The sequence below is a fragment of the Chrysochloris asiatica genome, unplaced genomic scaffold, assembly GCF_000296735.1.
Source record: "Chrysochloris asiatica unplaced genomic scaffold, ChrAsi1.0 scaffold00066, whole genome shotgun sequence".
NCBI lineage: Eukaryota > Metazoa > Chordata > Mammalia > Afrosoricida > Chrysochloridae > Chrysochloris > Chrysochloris asiatica.
The window spans coordinates 16,353,674-16,364,467 of record NW_006408584.1 but is presented as its reverse complement, the minus strand read 5'-3'; the positions used below and the strand labels follow the sequence as shown (position 1 = coordinate 16,364,467).

The following is a 10,794-nucleotide window of genomic DNA, read 5'->3' as shown; positions in this document are numbered from 1 at the left end:
GAGGAACAGTTGATGAGCTTGAACCACTGACCTTGCAGTTCAAATGATTGCAGTCTGGCTCATTAACCCACAATGCTACACCAGGACTCTTTCTTGATAGCAGATAAACAAACATTTTGAAGAGGATTTGACTGACCTAGATTGAGCACCTGTTCATTCCCAAATCAATCAAGCTTTTATACTTGTACTAGAACTGAAGAGCAAGGTCAATATTCTCAAACCATATGAAGTTGGTGGAATGACAATTATTCTGTAAGAACAAAATAAGCACTCTATTAAAAGAAAAAGAGAAAATGGATCCATGACACCTCCTATAACTCTCCCTGACAAGCTTTGTCTTTTTCCCTGCTCTTAATACAATTAATATATGTCTTAATTAAAGTCATTGTTATAATCAATTACAATTTTATTTTAGTCCAATCAGATTCTTCATGTGATTATAAATTCTGTGGGGGCAGAAACTTTATTTTCATATCTCCATTGGTTAGCATACTTTACAGTTTCTATGCTGTTGGTGTTAAGTGTTGTGAGGAGGTATTGACTAATGGTAACCCTGTTTAGGGCTCCCAGGAATCCTGATGTGGTGCTGTAGGATAAACACTTGACTACTAACCACCAAGTCATTAGTTCAGACCCACCAGCTATTCCTTGCCTACAAGGAAAACCAGTTAGTACCACTATTATTCATATTTATACGTCAACCACTACGGTCAGTGATGATGAAATTGAAGAATTCTATCAATTTCTTCATTCTGAAACTGATCAAGCATGCAATCAAGATATATTGATAAATACCGGTCATTGGAATGCAAACATTGGAAACAAAGAAAAAGGATTAATAATTAGAAAATATGGTATTAGACACATTGCTAGAGATCAATGATAGGATTTTATTTGACTAACGGCTTATTTATTGCCAATATATTTTTTAAACAATGTGAAAGATGACTATGTACACACACCTCACCTGATGGAATACACAGAAATCAAATTGACTACATCTGTGGAAAGAGCTAGTGGAAAGGCTCCATATCATTAACTCAAACCATGCCAGGTGCAGTCTGTGGAGCAGTCCATCAATTGTTCTCATACAAAACCAGGCTGAAGCGACCATCTGAATTTAGAGATCATCTTTAGAATAGATTTGACTCATTAGACATGACATGGAGACTAGAAGAGTGGTGGGATAACATCAAGATCATTATGCATAAAGAAAGCAAACAGTCTTTAATAAGACAGGAAAGAAGGAAAAGACCAAAATGGATGTCAGTAGATACTTTGAAACTTGTTCTCCAGTATAAAGATGCTTAAGCAAATTGAATAAATGAGAAGGTACAAGAGTTGAACAGACAACTTCACAGGGCAGCCTGGGGAGACAAAGCCAAGTATTACAATGAAGTGTGCAAAAGGAAGAACAAGCTCAGTATTTCTCAAATTGAAATAACTGATGAGATAATTTAAGCCTCAAATTGAAGTAGTAATGGATACTATAGGAAAAATATTGAATGCACAGAAAGCATCAAAAGAAGATGGAACCTTGTGTCAGTGCTTTCCCGCAGCTGTTTGCTACTTGCAACCCTTCCCCGTCAATATGCCTGAGGAAGTGGAGAGGAGGAGGTGGAGACCTTTGTCTTCCAGGCAGAGATTGCCCAACTCATGTCACTCATCATCAATATCTTCTATTCCAACAAGGAAAATTTTCTCTGGTTGTGGATCTCAAATGCTTCTGATGCCTTGAACAAAATTCACTATGAGAGTCTGATAGATCCTTCCAAGTTAGATAGTGGTAAAGAGCTGAAAATTGACATCATCCTCAACTCCCAGGAATGTATTCTAACTCTTGTGGATACCAGCAATGTCATTACAAAAGCTGATCTCATAAACAATCTGGGAACTATTGCCAAGTCTGGTACCAAAGCATTTATGGAGGCTCTGCAGGCTGGTGCAGACATTTTCATGATTGGGCAATTTGGTGTTGGCTTTTATTCTGCCTATTTGATGACAAAGAAAGTGGTTGTGATCACAAATATAATGATGATCAACAGTATGCGTGGGAGTCTTCTGTTGGAGGATCCTTTACTGTTCATGCTGACCACAGTGAACCATTGGTCGGGGTACCAACATGATTCTGCACCTTAAAGAAGACCAGACAGAGTATCTAGAGGAGAGGTGAGTGAAAGAAGTAGTGAAGAAACACTCACAATTCACAAGCTATCCCATCACCCTTTGTCTGGAGAATGAGAAAAGGAAATCAGTGATGATGAGGCAGAGGAAGAGAAAAGTGAGTAAGAATAAGACAAGGATGACGAAGAGAAGCCTAACATTGAAGATGTGGGCTCAGATGAGGAAGATGATAGTGGTAAGGACAAGAAAAAGAAGACCAAGAAGATTAAGGAGAAATACATTGACTGTGAAGAACTAAGCAAAACCAAGCCCATTTGAACCAGGAATCCTGATGACATTACCCAGGAGTAATATGGGGAGTTCTATAAAAGCCTTACAAATGACTGGGAAGACCACTTTGCAGTGAAGCACTTCTCTGTAGAAGGTCAATTGGAATTCAGAACATTGCTGTTCATTCCCCACCAGGCTCTCTTTGACCTCTTTGAGAATAATAAGAAAAACAACAACATTAAACTTTATGTCCACCATGTGTTCGTCATGGACAGCTGTGATGAGGTAATATCAGAATATCTCATCTTCATCCAATGTGTGGTGGGCTCTGAGAACCTGCCCCTCAACATCTCCCAGGAAATATTCCAGCAGAGCAAAATCTTGAAGGTTATCCACGAAAACATTGTCAAGTAGTGCCTTGAGTTCGTCTCTGAGTTGGCAGAAGAGAAGGAGAACTATAGGAAATTCTATGAGGCATGCTCTAAGAATTTGTAGCTTGGAATCGATGAGGACTCTACTAATTAATTGGTGATGCCTTTCTGAGCTGCTGTGTTATTGCATTTCCCAGTCTGGAGATGAAATGACTTCTCTCTCTGAGTATGTTTCTTACATGAAGGAAACCCAGAAGTCCGTCTATTATACCATTGGTGAAAGCAAAGAGCAGGTAGCCAATTCTGCAGTTGTATGGAAGTGGGGCTTTGAGGTAGTTTATATGACCAAGCCTATCGATGAGTACTGTGGGCAGCAGCTCAAGGAGTTTGATGGGAAGAGCCTGGTCTCAGTTACCAAGGAAGACCTAGAGTGACCAGAGGATGAAGGAGAGAACAAGAAAATGGAAGAGAGCAAGGCCAAATTTGAGAACCTCTGCAAACTCATGAAAGAAATCTTGGTTAAGAAGGTTGAGAAGGTAACAATCTCTAGTAGACTTGTGTCTTCACCCTGCTGCATTGTGACTGGTATATACATATAGCTCGATAGCCAATATGGAATGGATCATGAAAACCCAGGCACTGTGAGACTATTCTACAATGGGCTACATGATGGCCAAAAATCACTTGGAGATCAATCCAGATCACCTCGTCATGGAGACACTGAGGCAGAAGGCAGAAGCAGACAAGAATGACAAAGCTGCCAAGGACCTAGTAGTCTTGCTCTTTGAAACTGCACTGCTCTCTTCTAGCTTTTCCCTTGAGGACCCCCAGACCCACTCCAACTGCATCTACTGCATGATCAAGCTGGGCTTAGGCACTGATGAAGGATGAAATGAGAGCTGAGGAACCCAGTACTGCTGTTGCTGATGAGATCCCCACCTTGAGGGTGATGAGGATGCATCTTGCATGGAAGATGTAGATTAGTCATTTCTACCTACAAAACTTGTATCCCTGTGGTTTCCACAGCAGCCTTGAGTGGCCCTGTCTAACCTGGCTCCATCTGCTGATAACTGGTGGTTATTTTTTTTCCTGGGCCTTGTGTATAAGGCAGGTTATAAGGCCCTCAGGCCCTGTCCCCCTTCCTTACTTGGGAGTGGGGTTAGATGTTGTGTATTGTGTTTTTTTGTTTTTTATTTTGTTCTGAAATTAAAATATGCCAAAAAAAAAAGAAGATGGAAGGAATACACAGAGTCACTGAACCGAAAAGAAACAGTCGGTGCTCAAGCATTTCAAGAGGTGGCATACGATCAAAAGCCAATGGTACTGAAGTAAGAGGTCCAAGATGCACTGGAGGCAATGACAAAGAAAAAGGCTCCAAAATTTATGGAATACAAATTGAAATACTTCAACAAACTGATGCAGCACTGGAGGCACTCATCCCTGTATGCCATGAAACTTGGAAGACAATACCTGGCCAAATGATTGGAAGCGATCCAAATTTGTGCTTATTCCAAACAGTGGTTCACCAACACTAGTGGAATGTAGAAATCATTGGACAATGTCATTAATATCACATGCAAGTAAAATATTGCTAAAGATAATTTAAAAATGGTTGCAATAGTACATTGACAGGGAACTGCCAGAGGTTCAAGATGGATTTGGACAGGATTGTAGAATGAGGTATATAATTGCTGATGTCAGATGCATCTTCGCTGAAAGCAGAGCCTACCATTAAGATGTTGACTTGTACTTTATTGTCTATGAAAAGTCTTTTGATTGGCAAGCTATAGATAGCATTGTGAAGAATGGATATTCCAGAACACTTAATTGTGCTCATGAGGAACCTGTATATAGACCAAGAAGCAGTTGTTTTAATGGAACAAGGGAACACTGAAAGGTTTAAAATTAGGAAAGGTGTGCACCAGGACTTTATTCTTTCAACTGTACTTATTTAATCTGAATATGCTGAGCAAATAATCTGAGAAAGTGGATTATATGAAGAAGAATGTGGCATCAGATTTAGAGAAAGAGTCTTTAAGAACCTACGATATGCAGATGAAACAACTTTGCTTGCTGGAAGTGAAGAGGACTAAAAATACTTACTAATGAAGATCAAAGGCAATGGCCTTCAGTATGGGTTGCACCTTAAGGTAAAGAAAACAAAAGTGCTTGCCACTAGACCAATAAATAACATCATGATAAATGGAGAAAAGATTGAAGTTGTCAAAGACTTTACTTTGCTTGGATCCACAATTAACATTCATGGAAGCAGTAGTTAAAAAAATCAAACAATATATTGCATTAGACAAATGTGCTGCACAAGATCTATTTAAAGTGTTGAAGAGCAAAGATGTTAGTTTGGGAACTAACATGTACCTAAATCAAGCCATGGTAGGTCCAATAGCCTCATATAGCAATAGTACATGAAAGTTGGACAATGAATAAGGAAGACCATAGAAAAACTGATAAAATTGAGTTAGGGTGTTAGAAAATAATATTACTAGTGCCACGACTGCCAGAAGAAGTACAGACAGAATGCCCCTTAGGATCCAAGATGGCCAGATTTCATCTCTCATACTTCAGGTATATGTCCAGAGGGATCAAGCCCTGGAGAAGGACTTCATGTTTGGTGAAGTAGACAGCGAAAAAGAAGACCTCTAGGGAGATGAGCAGCAGCATAGGTCTCTAGTGTAACAATGATTGTGAGGTTGGCGCAGGTCCGGGCAGTGTTTTCTTCTGTTGTACACAGGGTCGTTATGAGTTAGATTTGACTTGACAGCACCTAATAACAACAACAAGTATTCATTACTAAATTTTATCTAGTTACTTGTTCTCTTGTTGTTGCTTTCATTGTTCTTAAGCACTAGATTTTCTGTGTTCATGTCTCAATTATATTTTCAACAATCAGAGCCTTATATTTTATTTAAAAGTCTTTCTCTATTTTTTTTTTCTTTTCGAGTTTCTTGAAATAGGAATTTTAAATGTCTGTTTCATCCTTTTCTGCTACCTACTGATGAAATCTTTACTTTTCTCTTCATTGTCACCAGCTATTTTCTTGTTATAACATCCATTGTCTACTAACCAACCTTTGTCCTTCTTAATCATGCCATGTTGTTGTTAAGTGCTGTGGGGTTGGTTCTGACTCATTGTAACTCTCTGTAGGGTTTCCGAAGAACAGCTGGTGTACTTGAACCACCCACCTTGCCATACTAACCGACATTATAGTCCAGCACATTAACCTACAACACCACACCAGGAATCATAGCACCTGCTATGTTAATTGACCTTTGGCTTTCATTGTTCTTTGTTCTGTATTTCTAATTCCCCTCTTAAATCTTCGCTTGCTTAGATCTGCATCAAACCAACCACTCCTCATTTCTAATTTTAGAAATGTGGACACTGCTTTTTTCTTAATTTTCTTTCATCTCCAATGTCTTCTTGACAACATTCTCTTGCATTAGCAAAATAATATTTTCATTTCTTTATAGTATTTTAGGTACAATGGATACAAAAACTAATAATCTTCCTATTAACTATTTTGAAATAAGTTGTTTGCTTCTTAATTCCAATAACACTTAATCTATACATCTAGGTCATCAGAATACTAACAGATTTTTACAATATTCTATTATCTGAATTTTGTACTGCAGATGTTCTTAACAAATCCATTCAAAAAGCCGTTAAACATTTCTGTTATTAAATTCACTTCTTTGTTCAGGAGTCTTTACTAGCTCTTCACGGCTTACTAAATATAAATCAATTGGGAAGGGCTTGCTAGATTTAGATTTTCTCCTTTCCCCACCCACACAGATCCTGTTTATTAGGCATCCTCAAATGATTTCTACTTAAACATTTGCTTTGTAATCTATGCACTTCTGGTTATTAGTTTTTCTACATGTAATACACAGGGATTATTTCCTTCACATCTTTGCCTTTTCAAGTACTTCCAAGTAATTTGAACCCTATTTCTTCCATGATACCTTTCTTGACTTTCCATTTAGAAGTATCCTTCTCTTCTCTCTAAATTTCAATAGTATTTGAATTATGCTAATCTGCAGTTTTAGGAACTTGGGGGAGTCTGCCTTTCGAATGAGATCCCAGTTCCCAGGAGGACAGGAAAAACTGTTCAGTATCTGGCAAATCATAGGTTTTAACTCAATAAACATTGGGTGAGAGAATGAATAAATAACTGCTGTAAAACCAGCCCTGAAGGAATATAAAATATTTGTCCAAGAATGCTCCATTGGCCATGAAGAACCAGCATGGAACTTTTCCATGTTGCTCTCAGTGTTGTGCCAGAAATAATACACAGGTTGTCAGCTACCACTGAGCCATTCTTGGCTCTAATAAACAAGTAAAGAAAAATTGGGAGATGGTAAAATGCGAATAAGCAGGTCAGCTTTACCTCTCTATCAGCTTGAGAATTTATTATCTTCCACAAAGGAGGATATCAAATTATAAATCCATGTAACCGTTCATTTTAGGGTCATTGTTATGCAGCTCTCGGTTTCTTTATCTGTTAGATATGAGCATAAAGAGAACTAATCAAAAGCACCCTGGCTAAGCACTGGCATTACTTTGTACATCCAAGTCTACTCAAGGACTTCTACTTCAGCAGATAAATTGATTAGAGATTTTAGATAAAGCTTTGATTAAAAGGAATAATTTTACAGTAATCCAATTATTATCAATTCAAACAAACTTAACTTAAATATAAGACTAATTGTTGTTAGGTGCCAAGTCAGTTCCTACTGAAAGCAACCTGCCCAATCTTGCGCCATCCTCACAATCATTAGGCTTGAGCCCATAGCTGCTGCCATTGTGCCAATATAGCTCCCTGGGGGTCTTCCCCTTCCTCACCGACCCTCCACTTTACCTAGCACGATGTTCTTTTCCAGGTACTGGTCCCTCTTGGCTTCTAAGAAGCATTCTAGATGTACTTCTTCCTACAAAACTTTGTTTGCTTTACTGGCAGTCCATGGTACTTTGGCTATTCTTCTCCAATACAGTAAATCAAATGCATCAATTCTTCTATGGTCTTCCTTATTCCTTTTCCAACTTTCACATGTATATGAGGTTATTAAAAACACCATGGCTTAGGGCAGGCACACCTTAACCCTCAAACTGACATCTTTTCTCTTTAACACTTAAAAGAAGTTTTGTGAAGCAGGTCTGCCTAATGCACTACATCTTTTAATTTCTTGACTGCTGTTTTCGTGAGTGTTAATAGTGGATGCAAGCAAAATGAATCTTTGACAACTTCAGTGTTTTCTCCATTTATCATGATGCTATTGTAAAGGTGCCAATTTAGTTTTAACTCACTATTCCCTTTTCATCAGGGAATTTATAGTTGTTCTCTACCTATTATTAGGGATGGCATAAACCCTGCTGGCTATGCCAATATTTCAAGTTGATTTTGTGACCATTTCACCTCTATTTATTGTTGTTGTCTTCTGTGTGTTACCGGGGTGTTTGGGGATACCTTTGAAAGTTAATTCATTCACAGTGATTCTTTAAAGAAGGCTTACTGCTTTTACTGTGAACCCTTTTGCATTCATGATCGCTTTGTCCTGAACTCTTTGTGATTGACTTTTCTCTTTCAGAACTCTCCCTTTCTTACAGTATCCAAAGGCTCTGCATCCCACAGGACAATAAAATCTTTACACAATTCTTTTCCCCACAGACTGAGCCTGCCAAGCTTTGCACTACACACTGTTGTCTTTTTATTCTTTCATCCACTTTTCAGTTTTAAGCCTGCAAATAGCTCTATTTCTCTTGTGCTACTGCTATATCTCTATTACTAACCACACCTAATTTATGCTGACATCATTTATATGAAAGCTTACACATTCCACACATCTCTACCATCTTTCTTCCTGACTCTACTGGTGAAAGGATTTACTTGTTTGCCCGGAGGAAACTCTGTTGTTTGGAAGCAAAACTGGTATTTTGACAGAAGAACTCAAGGGTCTCTTGCTCTCTGGAGATAATTAAACAAAAGAACCCCATAGATGCATACAAACTTATTTCTAGGAGGTGTTTGAAATGACTTATTTTACAAGGTGCTAAAAAATCCATCATAAACATATAGGACAAAAAGACTAAGACCTTTTTCTTCTGGGATTATAAGCATTCTTTATTCCCCTTAAATTCTTCATATGTCTTAAAATAACATTCTTCCAGTGGTATAATTTTCAGAGTAAAATGTGACATGAGGTTTTAATTTTTTATGTTTATACAAGCATTTATTTTATATACAATACAGGTAACACTTCTCTCTAGATTGTTTTTAAATACACACAACTTATTTGTCTTCTATTAAACTGCCAAGTTTTATATTCTAACCCTATCAATTTAGTGGGTCAATGGCTCTAAAGTATTAATGTGGAAATACGTGGTTTTCCTTTACATGAATTGATCATGCAAATCCTTCCTAGAAAATATCATACTAAACTATCTAAGATATGGTAGATAATTGAGTAAATGCTAATATGCATGAAACAAAGCTCTCAATGCATTATGTTTTGTGTCTCAATTATGATCTTTTTTGTTTTTATTGTTAGGTGCCATCCAGTCAGTAATGACTCATAACAACCCTATGCACAACAGAATGAAACTCTGCCTAATCTTGGGCCAACTTTACAATTGTTGCCACACTTGAGCCCATGATGCTGCCACTTTGCCAATCCATCTCGCTGAGGGTCTTCCTCTTTTTCTCTGCCCCTCCACCTTACCAAACATGATATCCTTCTCCAGCGACCGGTCCCTCCTGACAATATGTCCGAAGTGTGAGAGATAAAGTCTGGCCTCTAAGGAGCACTCTGGCTGCACTTCTTCCAACACATATCTGTTGGTTCTTTTGGCAGACTTTCAACACCGTAACTTAAAAGCATCAATTCTTCTATGGTCTTCCTTATTCACTGTCCAACTTTCACATGCATATGGTGTTATTGAAAATACTATGGCTTGGGTCAGGTGTACCTTAGTCTTCAAGCTGACATCTTTGCTCTTCAACACTTTTAAAAGGTCTTATGCAGCAGATTTGCCTAATGCAATACGTAGTTTGATTACTTGACTGCTGCTTCCATGAGTGTTGATAGCTGATCCAAGAAAAATGAAGTCATTGACAATTTCAATCTTTTCTCCATTGACAAGAATGTTGTTTATTGGTCCAGTGGTGAGGATTTTTGTTTTCTTTACATTGAGATGCAGTCCATACTGAAAGCTGTGCTCTTTGATCTTAATCAGTAAATATTTTAAATCCTCTTTACTTTCAGCAAGCAAGGTTGTATCATCTGTGTATCGCAGGTTGTTAATAAGTCTTTCTCCAATCCTGATGCCACACTTTTCTTCATATAACCCAGCTTCTATGTTTATTTACTCAGCATACAGGTTGAATAAGTATGGGGAAAGAATACAAAATGCACAGTGGTTAATTTGAGATGTAAATCCAAGTTCATCAAAGGAAAAAAAAAAAAATTTCCAACACACATCCGTTCTTCTGGCAGTCTGTGCACTTTAAACATTCTTCTCCAACACCATAATTCAAATTCATTGATTCTTCTTTAGCCTTCCTTCCTTATTCATTGTCCACCATTCACATGCATATTGAGGCTATTAAAAATGCCATACAGGATCACACCTTAATCCTCAAACTGGCAGTTTTTGCTCTTGAATACTTCAAAGAGTTCTTTTGCAACAGATTTGCTTAATGCAATAAGTCTTTCAATTTCTTGACTGCTGCTTCCATGAACACTGATTGTGGATCCAAACAAAACAAAGTCTCTGACAACTTTAATCTTATTCCATTTATCGTGACATTATTTATTGGTCCAGTTGTGAGCATTTTTTTTTTTTTTTTTTTACATTGAGGAACAATCCATACTGAAGGCTTTAGTCTTTGATCTTTATCAGTAGGTATTTTAAGTTCTCTTCATTTCCCAGCAAGAAATATTATGTCATCTATATATCACAGGTTGTTAATGAGTCTTCTTTCAATTCTGACTTCAAACCATTTAGGGTTCCCTTG

General features: G+C 37.8%; 1 pseudogene; it reads left to right on the top strand.

Moving 5' to 3' along the window:
* The first annotated feature begins 1,203 nt into the window (after positions 1–1,203).
* LOC102815081 lies at positions 1,204–3,749 on the top strand (annotated as a pseudogene).
* Positions 3,750–10,794: the final 7,045 nt, after the last annotated feature.